Source organism: Pinus tabuliformis, chromosome 9 (genome assembly GCF_031772625.1).
Source record: "Pinus tabuliformis cultivar Carrire ecotype Pingquan chromosome 9, CPIR1, whole genome shotgun sequence".
Classification (NCBI taxonomy): Eukaryota; Viridiplantae; Streptophyta; class Pinopsida; order Pinales; family Pinaceae; genus Pinus; species Pinus tabuliformis.
The window spans coordinates 714511591-714530045 of record NC_142307.1 but is presented as its reverse complement, the minus strand read 5'-3'; positions in this window follow the sequence as shown (position 1 = coordinate 714530045).

The following is an 18455-nucleotide window of genomic DNA, read 5'->3' as shown; positions in this document are numbered from 1 at the left end:
CATGAGCTCATATGGGATAGACTTACATGATAGGATCTTGCAGGCAAGTCAGCAGGATGTTAGGTATATGGAGATTGTGCACAGATTGCAGCAGGGTGGTGATATAGTTACATGTGATAGTACATGTATAGGTACGGATCATGGTATAAATACATGTAGTGGTATAGGTACAGGTACCTGTGCACAAGATGTGGATTGTTGCCTTACAGCGAATGGATTGGTTAGATTTAGAGACGTGATATATGTTCCAAATATCAGCAAGTTAAAGAAGGTGACCTTGAGAGAGTTTCATGAGAAACCTTATTCAGGTCACCCAGGTTATCAAAATGGCATTGACTGTATTGAAGAGATATTATTATTGGCTGAATTTGAAGAGGCATGTAGTAGAGTTTGTGGCTAGGTGTTTTTATTGTCAGCAAGTGAAGGCAGAGTGAAAACATCCAAGTGGATTGCTACAACCGATCACGATTCTAGAGTGGAAATGGGGGGTCATTTCCTTGGACTTCATCATAGGGTTGCCGAAGACAGTTAGACAACATGATTCCATCATGGTTATTGTGAATAGGTTAACAAAGGTTGCACACTTCATTCCTGTGAAGTCTACATTCTTAGATAGTGTTGTAGCACAAGTATTCATCAGAGATGTGGTTAGGCTGCATGGTGTTCTGAAGAAAATTGTGTTAGACAGGGATGCAAAGTTCACTTCTAAGTTTTGGAAGGAGTTGTTTGTAGGTTTGGGCATAGAGTTGGCCTTCAATGCAACTTATCATCCATAGATAGATGGATAGACATAAAGGGTCAACAAGATATTAGAGGACATGTTGAGGATGTATGTGATGCACCAACAACAGAAGTGGGGAGAGTATCTCCCCTTGGTAGAGTTTGCATACAACAACGGTTATTAGGAGTCATTAAGAATGAGTCCTTTCGAGACATTGTATGGGCGGAGTTGCAATACTCCCATCAGTTGGAGTGATCTGGTTAACAGGGTGCTGATTGGACCAGAGATGTTGGCAGACATGGAACAAGAAATGTAGGTGATCAAGAAGAACCTAAAGGCAACATAGGATAGGTAGAAGATCTATGCAGATTGAAACAGGTTTTTCAAGGAGTTCCAGGTTGGGGAACATGTGTACTTGTGCATCAAACCAAAAAATAGCTCCTTGCGGATTGGATCATGTGCCAAGATGGCACCATGGTTTTGTGGACCCTTCAGTATCATTGATAGCTGATTGGGCCAGTAACCAATCGACTTGCACTGCCTCCAACTGTGAAATTCCATGATGTTTTCCATGTGTCATTACTTAAGAAGTATCTTCAAGATGTTGATCATGTGATTGACTTGTCTGTATTGTAGGTGGAACCAGATGGAGAATTCAAGTTGGAGCCTTGGTGTATATTGCAAAAAAAGGTGCTCATCCTCCAGAACTGAGCAATCGAGCAAGTTAAAGTGCAGTGGAAGCACTTTGGGCCCGATGAAGCTACATGGGAGATGGTAGATCAGATGCATACTATGTAGCCTTCCTTGTTTGTTGATTGATGGAAGTCATTTTTGGCTTGATGTTTTGGTTTGATTTAGGTATATGTTTTGGAATATGTTCTGATATATGTTTTGATGATTTTACTATATGTACATATGTATACGGATTTAAACACCACCATGAGCTAAGTTATAAAGCTCCAATAAGCAGTATGGGTTTCATGTCATTATTTTGTCATGTTGTTATGATGTTGGTTTTCTTTTCAGCAAGGTGATCATTGTAAATACTGCATCGAGCTATGTTATAAAGCTCCATGGGAAGTATGTTTTTATTTTCAGTAGTTTTGTTGAGGTCTTGTTGTAGGTTTAACATAGAGGATAGTGTTTAGTGTTCCCTAAGGAAGGGGGGGGGGGGTTCTGTAACAACCTTGGTGAAAATTCCATATAATAAAAGTTAATAATGGAAAAAATAATAACCACGATTGATGGGACACTTATTCCAAGCTGAATGTTGGGCAAGGCGTCCTAAGGGGTGTTCATTCGGCTTATTATGGCTAAGGAAATTGGAAAAGGTGATGGCTAAGACTTTAGAAAGGAAAAATGGCATTTTTGGCACATTTATTTATGAAAATAACGGAAATTAGGAGAAAAGGAAGGTGAAAGGTCACAGGTTGCATGCGAAGAGGAAAATGAAGGAAAATAATGGAAAATGAAGAAAATAGAGGTCTCATTCATAAAAAGGATTTTGAGGATCAGTTGGTAACCTTTTATTAGTTTAGCTCTGAAGCTCTCTCATTATTCTCTCTCTCTCTCTCTCTCACTCTTGGACACTTAGAGTTTTCTTAGAGCACTTTGGCATTAGAGAAATAAAGGCAAAGAAGGCAAGAGGAAGTAAGGATCAAGTAGGGAAAGGTAGGATCAAGCAACTACAACAGGCTTCATTGTAGGTATCAACTTGCTTCCCAACCAAAGCGTGCCACATGGCCCTCTGTGGTTGGCTAAATTTTTTATAACAGGCCTGAGGACCTTAGTGGGGTTAGACCCCTAGGCCTACTGAACAACAACGCAACTCACTTCTGCCAAGACAAACCATTAGCTATTAACATACCATAGTCGTGGGCTATATTTTAATTTCATTGGTTTAATGTTTGGGAGGAGGGGCTAGGCGGTTAGCCCTGACCCTAAGTCACATCTTATACGCATATTCCCATAACACAGGTAGAGTAGAGAGGGTGGGGACATGGCCCCAACCCTAGTCCATTTCATCATCACGTGACCAAGCGAAGAGATTTGGCGAGAGGGGCGGGGCACTTGGCCCTGATCCTAGTTCCATCGATGCCCATATGATCTACAACAATGGAGGGAGCGGACCGAGTGGAACTTGGCCCATGTCGGCCCCTAGTCCCATGACCGCTATATAACCATTAATGAACAATTAGGATCCAAAGCTAGTTGGGGTGGGTAGTTGGCCCCGAACCCTGGCCATATCAGCACACATATGACCACAGATTGCAGCAGGGTGGTGATATAGTTACATGTGATAGTACATGTATAGGTACGGATCATGGTATAAATACATGTAGTGGTATAGGTACATGTACCTGTGCAAAAGATGTGGATTGTTGCCTTACAGCGAATGGATTGGTTAGATTTAGAGACGTGATATATGTTCCAAATATCAGCAAGTTAAAGAAGGTGACCTTGAGAGAGTTTCATGAGAAACCTTATTCAGGTCACCCAGGTTATCAAAATGGCATTGACTGTATTGAAGAGATATTATTATTGGCTGAATTTGAAGAGGCATATAGTAGAGTTTGTGGCTAGGTGTTTTTATTGTCAGCAAGTGAAGGCAGAGTGAAAACATCCAAGTGGATTGCTACAACCGATCACGATTCTAGAGTGGAAATGGGGGGTCATTTCCTTGGACTTCATCATAGGGTTGCCGAAGACAGTTAGACAACATGATTCCATCATGGTTATTGTGAATAGGTTAACAAAGGTTGCACACTTCATTCCTGTGAAGTCTACATTCTTAGATAGTGTTGTAGCACAAGTATTCATCAGAGATGTGGTTAGGCTGCATGGTGTTCTGAAGAAAATTGTGTTAGACAGGGATGCAAAGTTCACTTCTAAGTTTTGGAAGGAGTTGTTTGTAGGTTTGGGCATAGAGTTGGCCTTCAATGCAACTTATCATCCATAGATAGATGGATAGACATAAAGGGTCAACAAGATATTAGAGGACATGTTGAGGATGTATGTGATGCACCAACAACAGAAGTGGGGAGAGTATCTCCCCTTGGTAAAGTTTGCATACAACAACGGTTATTAGGAGTCATTAAGAATGAGTCATTTCGAGACATTGTATGGGCGGAGTTGCAATACTCCCATCAGTTGGAGTGATCTGGTTAACAGGGTGCTAATTGGACCAGAGATGTTGGCAGACATGGAACAAGAAATGTAGGTGATCAAGAAGAACCTAAAGGCAACATAGGATAGGTAGAAGATCTATGCAGATTGAAACAGGTTTTTCAAGGAGTTCCAGGTTGGGGAACATGTGTACTTGTGCATCAAACCAAAAAATAGCTCCTTGCGGATTGGATCATGTGCCAATATGGCACCATGGTTTTGTGGACCCTTCAGTATCATTGATAGCTGATTGGGCCAGTAACCAATCGACTTGCACTGCCTCCAACTGTGAAATTCCATGATGTTTTCCATGTGTCATTACTTAAGAAGTATCTTCAAGATGTTGATCATGTGATTGACTTGTCTGTATTGTAGGTGGAACCAGATGGAGAATTCAAGTTGGAGCCTTGGTGTATATTGCAAAAAAAGGTGCTCATCCTCCAGAACTGAGCAATCGAGCAAGTTAAAGTGCAGTGGAAGCACTTTGGGCCCGATGAAGCTACATGGGAGATGGTAGATCAGATGCATACTATGTAGCCTTCCTTGTTTGTTGATTGATGGAAGTCATTTTTGGCTTGATGTTTTGGTTTGATTTAGGTATATGTTTTGGTATATGTTCTGATATATGTTTTGATGATTTTACTATATGTACATATGTATATGGATTTAAATACCGCCATGAGCTAAGTTATAAAGCTCCAATAAGCAGTAGTCATGTTGTTATGATGTTGGTTTTCTTTTCAGCAAGGTGATCATTGTAAATACTGCATCGAGCTATGTTATAAAGCTCCATGGGAAGTATGTTTTTATTTTCAGTAGTTTTGTTGAGGTCTTGTTGTAGGTTTAACACAGAGGATAGTGTTTAGTGTTCCCTAAGGAAGGGGGGGGGGGGGGGTTCTGTAACAACCTTGGTGAAAATTCCATATAATAAAAGTTAATAATGGAAAAAATAAGAACCACGATTGATGGGACACTTATTCCAAGCTGAATGTTGGGCAAGGCGTCCTAAGGGGTGTTCATTCAGCTTATTATGGCTAAGGAAATTGGAAAAGGTGATGGCTAAGGCTTTAGAAAGGAAAAATGGCATTTTTGGCACATTTATTTATGAAAATAATGGAAATTAGGAGAAAAGGAAGGTGAAAGGTCACAGGTTGCATGCGAAGAGGAAAATGAAGGAAAATAATGGAAAATGAAGAAAATAGAGGTCTCATTCATAAAAAGGATTTTGGGGATCAGTTGGTAACCTTTTATTAGTTTAGCTTTGAAGCTCTCTCATTATTCTCTCTCTCTCTCTCTCTCACTCTTGGACACTTAGAGTTTTCTTAGAGCACTTTGGCATTAGAGAAATAAAGGCAAAGAAGGCAAGAGGAAGTAAGGATCAAGCAGGGAAAGGTAGGATCAAGCAACTACAACAGGCTTCATTGCAGGTATCAACTTGCTTCCCAACTAGAGCGTGCCACATGGCCCTCTGTGGTTGGCTAAATTTTTTATAACAGGCCTGAGGACCTTAGTGGGGTTAGACCCCTAGGCCTACTGAACAACAACGCAACTCACTTCTGCCAAGACAAACCATTAGCTATTAACATACCATAGTCGTGGGCTATATTTTAATTTCATTGGTTTAATGTTTGGGAGGAGGGGCTAGGCGGTTAGCCCTGACCCTAAGTCACATCTTATACGCATATTCCCATAACACAGGTAGAGTAGAGAGGGTGGGGACATGGCCCCAACCCTAGTCCATTTCATCATCACGTGACCAAGTGAAGAGATTTGGCGAGAGGGGCGGGGCACTTGGCCCTGATCCTAGTTCCATCGATGCCCATATGATCTACAACATAATGGAGGGAGCGGACCGAGTGGAACTTGGCCCATGTCGGCCCCTAGTCCCATGACCGCTATATAACCATTAATGAACAATTAGGATCCAAAGCCAGTTGGGGTGGGTAGTTGGCCCCGAACCCTGGCCATATCAGCACACATATGACCACAGATTGCAGCAGGGTGGTGATATAGTTACATGTGATAGTACATGTATAGGTACGGATCATGGTATAAATACATGTAGTGGTATAGGTACAGGTACCTGTGTAGATTTAGAGACGTGATATATGTTCCAAATATCAGCAAGTTAAAGAAGGTGACCTTGAGAGAGTTTCATGAGAAACCTTATTCAGGTCACCCAGGTTATCAAAATGGCATTGACTGTATTGAAGAGATATTATTATTGGCTGAATTTGAAGAGGCATATAGTAGAGTTTGTGGCTAGGTGTTTTTATTGTCAGCAAGTGAAGGCAGAGTGAAAACATCCAAGTGGATTGCTACAACCGATCACGATTCTAGAGTGGAAATGGGGGTCATTTCCTTGGACTTCATCATAGGGTTGCCGAAGACAGTTAGACAACATGATTCCATCATGGTTATTGTGAATAGGTTAACAAAGGTTGCACACTTCATTCCTGTGAAGTCTACATTCTTAGATAGTGTTGTAGCACAAGTATTCATCAGAGATGTGGTTAGGCTGCATGGTGTTCTGAAGAAAATTGTGTTAGACAGGGATGCAAAGTTCACTTCTAAGTTTTGGAAGGAGTTGTTTGTAGGTTTGGGCATAGAGTTGGCCTTCAATGCAACTTATCATCCATAGATAGATGGATAGACATAAAGGGTCAACAAGATATTAGAGGACATGTTGAGGATGTATGTGATGCACCAACAACAGAAGTGGGGAGAGTATCTCCCCTTGGTAGAGTTTGCATACAACAACGATTATTAGGAGTCATTAAGAATGAGTCCTTTCGAGACATTGTATGGGCGGAGTTGCAATACTCCCATCAGTTGGAGTGATCTGGTTAACAGGGTGCTGATTGGACCAGAGATGTTGGCAGACATGGAACAAGAAATGTAGGTGATCAAGAAGAACCTGAAGGCAACATAGGATAGGTAGAAGATCTATGCAGATTGAAACAGGTTTTTCAAGGAGTTCCAGGTTGGGGAACATGTGTACTTGTGCATCAAACCAAAAAATAGCTCCTTGCGGATTGGATCATGTGCCAAGATGGCACCATGGTTTTTTGGACCCTTCAGTATCATTGATAGCTGATTGGGCCAGTAACCAATCGACTTGCACTGCCTCCAACTGTGAAATTCCATGATGTTTTCCATGTGTCATTACTTAAGAAGTATCTTCAAGATGTTGATCATGTGATTGACTTGTCTGTATTGTAGGTGGAACCAGATGGAGAATTCAAGTTGGAGCCTTGGTGTATATTGCAAAAAAAGGTGCTCATCCTCCAGAACTGAGCAATCGAGCAAGTTAAAGTGCAGTGGAAGCACTTTGGGCCCGATGAAGCTACATGGGAGATGGTAGATCAGATGCATACTATGTAGCCTTCCTTGTTTGTTGATTGATGGAAGTCATTTTTGGCTTGATGTTTTGGTTTGATTTAGGTATATGTTTTGGTATATGTTCTGATATATGTTTTGATGATTTTACTATATGTACATATGTATACGGATTTAAACACCGCCATGAGCTAAGTTATAAAGCTCCAATAAGCAGTATGGGTGTCATGTCATTATTTTGTCATGTTGTTATGATGTTGGTTTTCTTTTCAGCAAGGTGATCATTGTAAATACTGCATCGAGCTATGTTATAAAGCTCCATGGGAAGTATGTTTTTATTTTCAGTGGTTTGTTGAGGTCTTGTTGTAGGTTTAACACAGAGGATAGTGTTTAGTGTTCCCTAAGGAAGGGGGGGGGTTCTGTAACAACCTTGGTGAAAATTCCATGTAATAAAAGTTAATAATGGAAAAAATAATAACCACGATTGATGGGACACTTATTCCAAGCTGAATGTTGGGCAAGGCGTCCTAAGGGGTGTTCATTCGGCTTATTATGGCTAAGGAAATTGGAAAAGGTGATGGCTAAGGCTTTAGAAAGGAAAAATGGCATTTTTGGCACATTTATTTATGAAAATAATGGAAATTAGGAGAAAAGGGAGGTGAAAGGTCACAGGTTGCATGCAAAGAGGAAAATGAAGGAAAATAATGGAAAATGAAGAAAATAGAGGTCTCATTCATAAAAAGGATTTTGAGGATCAGTTGGTAACCTTTTATTAGTTTAGCTTTGAAGCTCTCTCATTATTCTCTCTCTCTCTCTCTCTCTCACTCTTGGACACTTAGAGTTTTCTTAGAGCACTTTGGCATTAGAGAAATAAAGGCAAAGAAGGCAAGAGGAAGTAAGGATCAAGCAGGGAAAGGTAGGATCAAGCAACTACAACAGGCTTCATTGCAGGTATCAACTTGCTTCCCAACCAGAGCGTGCCACATGGCCCTCTGTGGTTGGCTAAATTTTTTATAACAGGCCTGAGGACCTTAGTGGGGTTAGACCCCTAGGCCTACTGAACAACAATGCAACTCACTTTTGCCAAGACAAACCATTAGCTATTAACATACCATAGTCGTGGGCTATATTTTAATTTCATTGGTTTAATGTTTGGGAGGAGGGGCTAGGCGGTTAGCCCTGACCCTAAGTCACATCTTATACGCATATTCCCATAACACAGGTAGAGTAGAGAGGGTGGGGACATGGCCCCAACCCTAGTCCATTTCATCATCACGTGACCAAGCGAAGAGATTTGGCGAGAGGGGCGGGGCACTTGGCCCTGATCCTAGTTCCATCGATGCCCATATGATCTACAACATAATGGAGGGAGCGGACCGAGTGGAACTTGGCCCATGTCGGCCCCTAGTCCCATGACCGCTATATAACCATTAATGAAAAATTAGGATCCAAAGCCAGTTGGGGTGGGTAGTTGGCCTCGAACCCTGGCCATATCAGCACACATATGACCACATGCTGACGGAGAAGGATCTTAGTCAGCGGGGGTGGGTGGTTAGTCTCGGCCCCTGGCCACATGATCCTATTTTAGCACTTAAGGGGGTTATGACTCATTTTAACTAGGTGACAAAATGCACCTTTTTCGGCAGGAATCGTGTCAATCCCGGGGGAAATCCTCGCTCGGAAAACTATGTAAAGGGATAAATCATCACATAGTTAGCAGGTTTTGCTTATTTTTACATCATATAATAGAGTTTGGATCGAAGAGGCATATCTTGCTCAATTTTTAACCTTTTTGAGCTCAAGAAGAGCTTAGATAGTGGTTTTTGAATGTCCTGGACTCAGTGGCAACCTCAATTTTCTGATTTGAGAACTGTATGATGGACTTTTTGTAGAGTCAAGTCCTTTAGTGCTAAAGATAGAGAGAGTTTTGTAGGAAGATAGAGGCATTTTTTAGCATGGAAAGAGCCTAGTTAAATGTTTTCCAAACTTCTAGTTTCATATGCAACAACTGTTACTTCACTATTAGAGCAACTATTTTGAGTCTTTTCTCAATGTGCTTATGAGAGAATCCCTTTTAAACACTTCATTGTGGAGTACTTGTATGTTTATGCTTTTTTATTTCAGGTGGAGTACAAGGACCTTTTGTGAGAGAGTCCCTTTTTTTTTTTTTGATCTCATGACTTGTTGTAGGGAGTCATATTTTTGAGTGAGAATTATTTGTAGGAGAAACGAGCCACTCTAGTGTCAAAAAAATTGTAATGTGCTCATTTTCTATTGAAATCAATATAGCAGGCCTAGCCATTGGAGTAAGGCCTAGAGACATAGCCTAGAGGGAGAACAAAGATGCAAGTTGAAAGTAGACCTGATTGTCATGAAAGTAACTTTAGCAGTAGTAAAAAGGAAGTGAAGGAACAGAGAAAACCAGAGGTTGCAGGAAGAAGAACTGAAATTGCAGGAAGCATAATAGAAACTGAAGGAAGAATGGGAGTACAGGAGGAGAGAAAAAGAAGAAAATAAGAAGGAGGAAGAAGAAGAAAGGCAAGGTGCGACGACAAAAGAAACAACACCAATACAAGTTGAAGAGCGGGAACAAAATCAGGCAGAAGTTGAGGAAGAAGGTGAACAGATGCAGGGTTGGGATCTTGCTCAACAAATTGAGCACTTGATCGATGTAACAAACATGTAGATGGATAATGAGTCGTAGAATGAAGACATTGATTTGATGTCGAGCGCACCTCAGGTCATCATTTAGTCTCCACCACCTCTAGTAGCAAAGACAACCCTGAGCAAGGAAAGGGATGTTGTTCCTCTTTATGATCAGCTGGCAATGGATGTGTAAAATGTTTCATTTGATGAGTTCTAGAAGAGGACTGTACTAGAAAGGAGAAACAATTTTCCAGATGATCACGCATCACCTTCATTCGTTAGAGAAAGAGTGATAGTGGAAGACACCATGAAGAATCCAAATGTCATTACCAAAGCCAACTTGGCCTTTGCAGGAGCAACAAGATCAAACATTCAGTATTTGATGAACTAGAATGAGAAATTGGAACAGAACTTGTAGGCTGGCATCCAAGAGGTAGAAAAACTCAGCATAGCAACATAGAATACAGAATCTACACAGGTCTACTTGAAGGAGATGAGAGCAACAATATTTGATGAAGTATCAACACTTAGAGAAACCATGCAGAAACTCTGAGGGGTTTGTGACCATACATAAAGAAATTGTATGTTTGCATGACCTACAACAACAAAGCAAAGAGTTTGTTAAAATTCTCAAGAACATACAAGCTTCCATTTCGTATGTGCAATAATGGGCAATTTGATACAAAGGGGCACCACTAAACTTAGTGAAGAAAATGAATCCATAGGCAGAGCTGGAGAGAGAGCGAGAGTTCAAATGTTGATTCATAACAACAAGCAACTTGCCTCATTCATTGATATCATTTACGCCTCATATGTATAGTTGTTCAATAGTTTGGATGTCTTGGTGAAAACACACAAGATCCCATCAATTGGTTCGCTCACCAAAGCTAAGCCTAGAAACTAGGTCTGGCAGGAGATCGAAGAGTCTTGGAGAACTTGAGACAGATTACCACAAAGGAAGATTTGGAGCTGAACATACAAAATATGCAGAACTACATCGGTAGTCTTGTCCAGATTAGAAAAATGTTTCTTATGCTTCAAAACGAAGTTGAAACTGGTTCCAAGTCATTGTACCCAGATGCCATGGAGGCTAGATTCTACTTCAAGCCAGATACCATTACACAGTTTGGGGATGTCATCACACAATACCAGGCTTGACACCAATATGTTACCGAGAAGCATGAAGTGGAATTTGTTGTGATATAATTTTCCCAAACTCAAGAAGCATAGTGTTTTGTCTTGTTAGGCTGTCAAGTTGTTTGTACCCTATTTTTTCTTATATGGGTACAAGTGCAAATTGTAATATTATTTGCAATTATGTTGTAAGTGAAATTCGAAGTGTCAATATTGGAATATGAAGAGTCATGATGTAATGTAATGAGTCATTCTGTAAAGAAGTTGAAGATTCATGAGGGTAGCCCAAAGGTCACAAAGGGGTGTTGAAAATTCACCCCCTCTTATAATAAATAGAATCTCATAACCCACGTAAGGGGATTTTGCGAGGCAAGATTTTTGTTAGGCTTAGTCTTAGAAGGAGCTTGAGAGTATTGTGAAGAGCCTTGGCTTCTCTGTAGCGTAGAGAGAATATAATTCTTTGGAGGAGAAGATGTTCTTGACTTTACTGTTCCACTATCGGGGCTAGTGGTCAATCAATAGTTTATGTATGAATGGAACTTTCACTTATAATAAAACATAGAGCCGACACGCTTTCATGCATATGTTTTGGATATAGTAGGACTATTCTTGTTGCATTTTCAATGTATGTTATTTAACTTATGCTTATGCTTATGAACTATTTTGTTTGCATTTGTATGAATCTTGTTGAATGTGTGTTGTTGTATTAATTCATCACCTCAACTTGTGAATTATTCTGCATGTTAGATCATGATGTCATTACGCTCATGTGTTCATTTCAAGTTGCATACTATTACATGCTTCCAAGGGGTGCACTTCCTTTTTCCTTTGTGTGTTGGAATCACCATGCATCGCACTTGACTTTCTGCAAGGTCACACACTTTCTCTCAACAAAGTTACTGTACTTCACTCTGCGCATTTTCAAAGTCAAGGCTTAAGATTACCACCCACTGTTGGGACTCCTACTCTAAATGATGTGAGGTTTAGTTGGGATTTCATATTAGGGAGATCCCATGAATGTTGGTAGGTCCAATACCATCAACATTTTTGGCGCTAGAAGGAGGGTCAGATGACAAGCTGAGCCCTTGAAGTCTGTTTTGAATTTTTGTACTCATTTAATGAATTCTTCCCAAACCATAACCTCAACATGTTTTTATAGACAAAAAATATATGAAAGTGTTGACGAGAATTATTGATGAGATGTCAAATTTAAAATTCAATGGTGAGGGTGGAACAATATTATTTGAGCACACCACCCATTTTCTTTATTTTTTCACAAAGCACAATATCCACTGTGAAGATGTTGGTTGTAGGTTGTTCATTCTCACATTCAAAAGTCGCATATGAGAATGGTGTAACAGATTGTCTAATGACTCCATACACTCTTTTGAACACCTTATCACATAGTTGTTCCGTGCTTTTCATATGTATGATCGTAAAATTGCGTGCAAGAAAATTTTGAATTTGCTAAAAGTACCTGATGCATATGTTCAGGATTTTCACAATCATTTTATTCATATTCGCTTTGAATTTGAAGAAGATGACGTTGACTGGTTGTTCTTGGTAGAAAAATTCCTATATCTTGTTCAGATTTCAGATAATCCACACGTGCTCGAATCTTTCAAACCTATCCCAACATATATGGGTATTAGAGCTTCTAAATCTGTGACAAATCAGGTTATTGTTTAAAGTGACCCTCCGTCCCCTTCTCATAAAAAAACTCCAATTTCACAGGTTGAGGTGGGAGAAGTTGAGAATCCATCCGCTGATCTACTACCATCTTCTTCCACCCCACATACTCAGAAATTTAAAGCAAGTCTGGGCTGCAATTCTGATGGTCACAATGAAATTTTATCTCCTCGTCCTCCACCCTTTGGTTCCTTTGATCCTCTAAATCTGTTTTACAATTTTGGCACCCTCCATCTATATCACATGATCCCATCACTCATTCATTGGAGGAGTCATACATGGTGAGCACGGTCGCAAAAACAAAAATTTTCTTATTTCTTTATGTTTTCTCATTTCTGACAGTTCGAAAGTTTGTTCTTGCATGTCTTAAGGTCGCAGTGTGTCTAAACACCACAATGCATTCGCAAAATGTCATCCATGCACGTTTCTTTCTTTCTTTTCTGTGTGTCCTTTCAAACTTTGAACGTTTTGGTTTTAATTGTCTTATATTTTTTGTTTTATGTTATGCTTGTATATATTTCTTGACATGCATTCCCTCGTTTACATAGGCCAGTTAATGCGCCAGTGGCTGCATTGGAAGTATCATTTCATGCGAGTCTGGCCTATTCACTATTAGGTTAGGAGTAGTTGTTTGTTTTTCTTGTTTGTTTCTTTGATTTGCTTTCTTTTACTTTCCGCTCCACACTTTTCTTCTTTTGTTTTCTTTGTAGTCGTAGGATAGCTTCCACATGAGACCGTGTTTGGATTCTTAGACAAGCTTGGTGAAATCTAAGAGGAAGTTGTATTGCTATCAACTCTTGGATATTTGTTTATTCCCTCTCTTTATGTGAATCTTGCATTTATTTTAGTCAATGACACTCTAATGGAAAATATGTTTCTTTCGAAGGAAGTCACAGCGAAATCATGATTCTTGGACTTTAACTAGTACTGCCTACTCTAATCGGCCTTCTATTTTTCGGTTAATACTTGTCAACTAAGTCGAGTAAAGTAAGGAGGGGAGGAAAACCTTAAAAATTAATTTATATGTGTATATAAATATCCTTCTCTTAAGGGACAACCTCTTCTTCTCTCAATAAGTCAAGGTCCCTCTTCTGCCCCCATGAAATAAATAAGTGCCTATGCAAAGTTCTTTGAACAAATAAAAATGGAAAAAAAGGAAAATGAAAAAAAAGGGAAAAAGAAGAGAAATACTTCCTGCATAGAGAGGGGAAGCAAGCAACTCTGCGGGGGTACTATCCAGGCTCACTGGCAGTGGAACAATGCTTGTGTTCATGAAGTGACTCCACCGGGGTATTGTCTAGGCCTGCTGGCAGTGGAGCAACACCAGAGGTGAAAACTAAGTCTCTAACAATCTCTTTTACTTGTGAATTCATATAATCCTCATGCTCAACCGAAACAACTTAGTCTGACTCAGATTGGTATGTGTGTTTTCGATGAAGAGAATGGTAGGGACTATATCCTTAACTTAAGCTAAGTGAAGAAGTTGTGACAATTGATGAACTGAACAATAATTCCAGAAGAGTTAGACCTATTTTTCATGAGACAATATCCATACAGAGAGTTGGAGTTCTACCAATGTGTTTCCAGTGTTGTAGCGCTACAACCACCCTCCAAAATTTTTCCTATGCTTTGATTTTGGAGCCTTCCTTCCTATCCACATGAGCTTATCTTGCACTGATTTAGGTATTCATGTTTTGACTGAGACTTATCTTTTTCATTAGTTCTTGTGTTTTCTTATTTCCACACTTAACTGATCTTTCTAAGTCACAAGCTAATCTCCCGACTTGGTCTCACATCAATTCTGGGCTTGCCTCTGAGAAACTGCGCAATCCTTGAGGGCAAGAAACCTTGATGATTGGAATTGCGCAACTCAAATTGGCAGTCATCCTTAAGCTCAGAAACTGCACAATCATGGAATGCAGCGCAACAATGAGCCTAGAAACTGCGTAATCCCTCATTGAGCTCAGAAACTGCATAGTGCACTGAGCCAGAAAATTTGCTAGTTCCCCAGAATTGAGCAATCTTTCTTGGCAACATGCATGGAAAGTTTCCCAAAAAAAGAAAAAAAAAGGTAAAAAAATATATAAAAAAAACATCCCTAAAAAATAGGGATCCATTATTATTATCTAGGAGGCACACTCACTATTTTTAGAAAATTCCACCAAGTGTCACATTTTCCTTGATTTTAGGCATGCACGTCATAAACCCTAATCCACTCAAATCTATTTAATCGATGCCTCTAGAGTTCATTTTCACATTCGATCTTGGAACTCTATGATTCCCGAGGAGATCATGGATACTTTGGTGCGACCATCGTCGCTTTTCCAAGTGAGTTCCGCTTTTTTCGTCTTTTGCTACTTTTTCTGTCGCTTTTTGTTGTTTTGCTTGTATGAGTGTTGTTTTACTTATTTATCTTCATGTTTGTTGGTGTTTAAACTTATTTTAACTTGTAGAAGTGTTGTTCTAAGTTTTCATTTGTATTTTACAAGTGTCACATCACTTTTCCTATTTTCTCACCGATGGTCGTTGTTGTTGCGACTCTCCTCACATATTTGATTTTCCTTCTATTTGATTAGTTTTTGCACTTGATCTACATTGATTTACTTATACTTAGTCAGTTTTTCAATCATGCTCACATCATCATTCACTTTTGCTCATTTTTCACTCTTCCACCGGGCATATTTGCACTTCCCTTGGCCAAATATTGCCTTTCCGAGCTGGGCACTACGTAATCCTAAGGCTTAATCTGAGAGCTTGGCCTCTAGAACTACGTAGTGTGCAGTATAGGCTATCCCAAATACACATTGCATAGTTCCAAGGCTCAACCTATGACTTTGGCCACTAAGACTTCACAATGCGCAGTCTCTCCTAGTCTCTACCCAGTCTGGACTATGCATTGCATAGTCTCAAGCCTGAGGCTTCACCCTTGGTTGCTGGGACTGTGAAATACGCAAATTCCCACATCCAGTCTCCCTTGCTTGTTGATGAAATTTGTGAAATCCCTCTCATAAGTTGCTCGGTTTGCTGCTTGATCATGCTTTGAAGGTAGATTTTCTAAAGCTAATGTTTTCTTTCCTTGAATGTCCTTTTTGTCCCACAGGTACCATACTTGTGAAGCACTTTTATCGAGCAGTCATTGTTACCATGGCACCAAAGAGAGATGCTTCAAAAGAGACCACTAAAAGCAATACTGGGGAAGCAGTTGAGGAAACACCAGTAGACTTGCCAGTGTATGCGGACACTCAAATTTTTAGAGAAAATGGGTCAACACAAACATGGTAGAAAGTTAATGAAGCTCTTTCAGCAAAGAGCCTTGAGGTAGATCTAGAGGACCGACAAGTTTATCTCAGTATCCAACAATTAGGACTACACAAGGTTGCATGCAAATATCTAACCTTCCCATGTGCATATGTCATTAGCTGGATTTTTTCACACGTTGATGAGAAGAGCATGACATTGAGGAGTTCCAACAAACAAAATATTACTACCTTTAAGGCATAATATTATCAGCGCATGTATCACTTGCCCAAGCCAGTGAAGTTCATGGAATCATTTTTCTATGCCACCAGCAACTATGTGAACACAAGAGATATTGTTAAAGGCTGAGAGAAAGAGACATCGAAGTTTCAATAGACACCCACCCATTCATACAAGACAAAGTCTGCGAGGAAGGCCTACTAACTCTTGGTTACCTTAGATTGTGGGATCAATGGTTAGCAGAGCACCAAGTTCTTTCCTAAAGGGTGGGTTGTCTTATTAAACTAGGTTGTGAATAAGGGGAAGTTGTTCAATTGGTCAGATCTATTGGATTAACAGTTGAGAGGCCATGTAGCACAGGCCCAAATTCCTCTTGATGGTGAGCAAGCAAGGTTTTATATGTCTGCATATTTACTAGATGCAATCTATGCACAACATCAATTTCTTGGCATGAACTAGACATGGACACCACAAGAAACTACCGTGCATATCTAGTGCAGGCTTTGGATTGCGGTGATAGAGGAGTAATGGAAAAACTAACTGGCCACTTCATCATCTCGCGATACAAGCTCATCTTTGAAGAAGATCCACCTTGCATGTTACGAGGAGTAACGGAGGCAATAACATAGATTGCAGATTGGTATGCCTCACTAGGTGGCACCTTCCTTCGAGTGTTCGGTGGAGAGAAGCCTCTGCATGTTTTACTAAGGTATGCCACCGACAAGCTTGTCATGAAAGAAGTGTCAGATCATCTTGCCACAGGGTTTTCAGTTGCTTTGTATAGGAAGAAGAAAGCAACATGGGCCATTCTTCCTTTAAAAATTGGATTATACGAGATAAAGAACTTGAAATTTGCGGATACCGAGGTAAAGGGGATAGTGAAATTTGCATTCGGTACTTGAGACTTCAATCTGTATGATCCCCGTAGTATTTTCAAAGACCACTATGCGAGAATTCAATTTCAGTGGATCAATGAGGCTTTTCATTAGCTAGAGGAGTATCCATGTAGGAATTGCTACAATTCCTCCAAACTCCGTGAGTCAATCAGTTTAGCAAGGACTTCACAGGCTACTTTGAAGAGGGTAGCAACTTCGGAAGAAAAAACAGGAGCAGGAATCAATCCCATGCAGGTCAAGGGAAACATAAATATTTCCGACAATCCAAAGGGAGAACAAAGTTACAAGATGAAAGCATATGTGATTCTCATGAAAGAAGCTTTAGCAACATAAGTAAAAAGGAAGCGGAGTAAGAGAGAAAAGAAGAGATTGTAGGAAGCAGAACAAAAACTGAAGGAAGAATGAGAGTAGAGGAGGAGAGAACAAGAAGAAAATAGGAATTAGGAAAAAGAATAAAGGCAAGGTGCAATGGCAGAAGAAACAACGCTAATTCAGGTTGAAGAGAAAGAACATAATCAACTAGCAGCTGAGGAGGAAGGTGAACAAATGTAGGATCGAGAGCTTTCTCATCAGATTGAGAACTTAATCGAAGTGACTAACATGGAGATGGAACAAGAGTTACAAAATGAAGATGCTGATATGATGCCGAGCGCACTGCAGGTCATTGTTTAGTCTCCACCACCTCCAAAAGCAGAGCCAGCCCCGAGCGAGGAAGGGGATGATGTTACTCTTGATGATCATCTGGTAATGGATGTGTACAATCTGTCATTTGATGAGTTCCAAAAGAAGATTGTATAAGCAAAGAGAAATCATTTTCTGGATGATCACACATCACTTGAATTTCTTAGAGAAAGGGTGATAATGGTGGATACCAGGAAGAATCCAAATGTCATTGTCGAGGCCAACTTGGCCTTTGTAGGAGAAACAAGATCAAACATTCAATATTTGACTACCAACAATTAGTAATTGGCACAAAACTTGTAGGTTTCCAGGTAAGAGGTAGAACAACTCCATAGTTTCCGCACAGGTCTACTTGGAGGAGATGGGAGCAACGATACTTGTTGAAGTATCAACACTTAGAGAAACCATGCGGAAACTATATGAGGGGTTTGTGACTGTACATAAAGTAGTTGTATGTTTGCATGACCTACAGTAACAGAGAAAAGAGTTTGTTAAGACTCTCAAGAACATACAAGTTGTCATTTCCTATGTGCAAGAATGGACAATTCAATACAAAGGGCACCGCTTGACTTAGTGAAGAAAATGAAGCCACAAACAGAGTTGGAGAGAGCGCAAGTTTGAATGATGATTTAGAAAAACAAGCAACTCACCTCATTCATTGGTAGCATTCGAGCCTCATATGTACGGTTGTCCAGTAGTTTGGATGT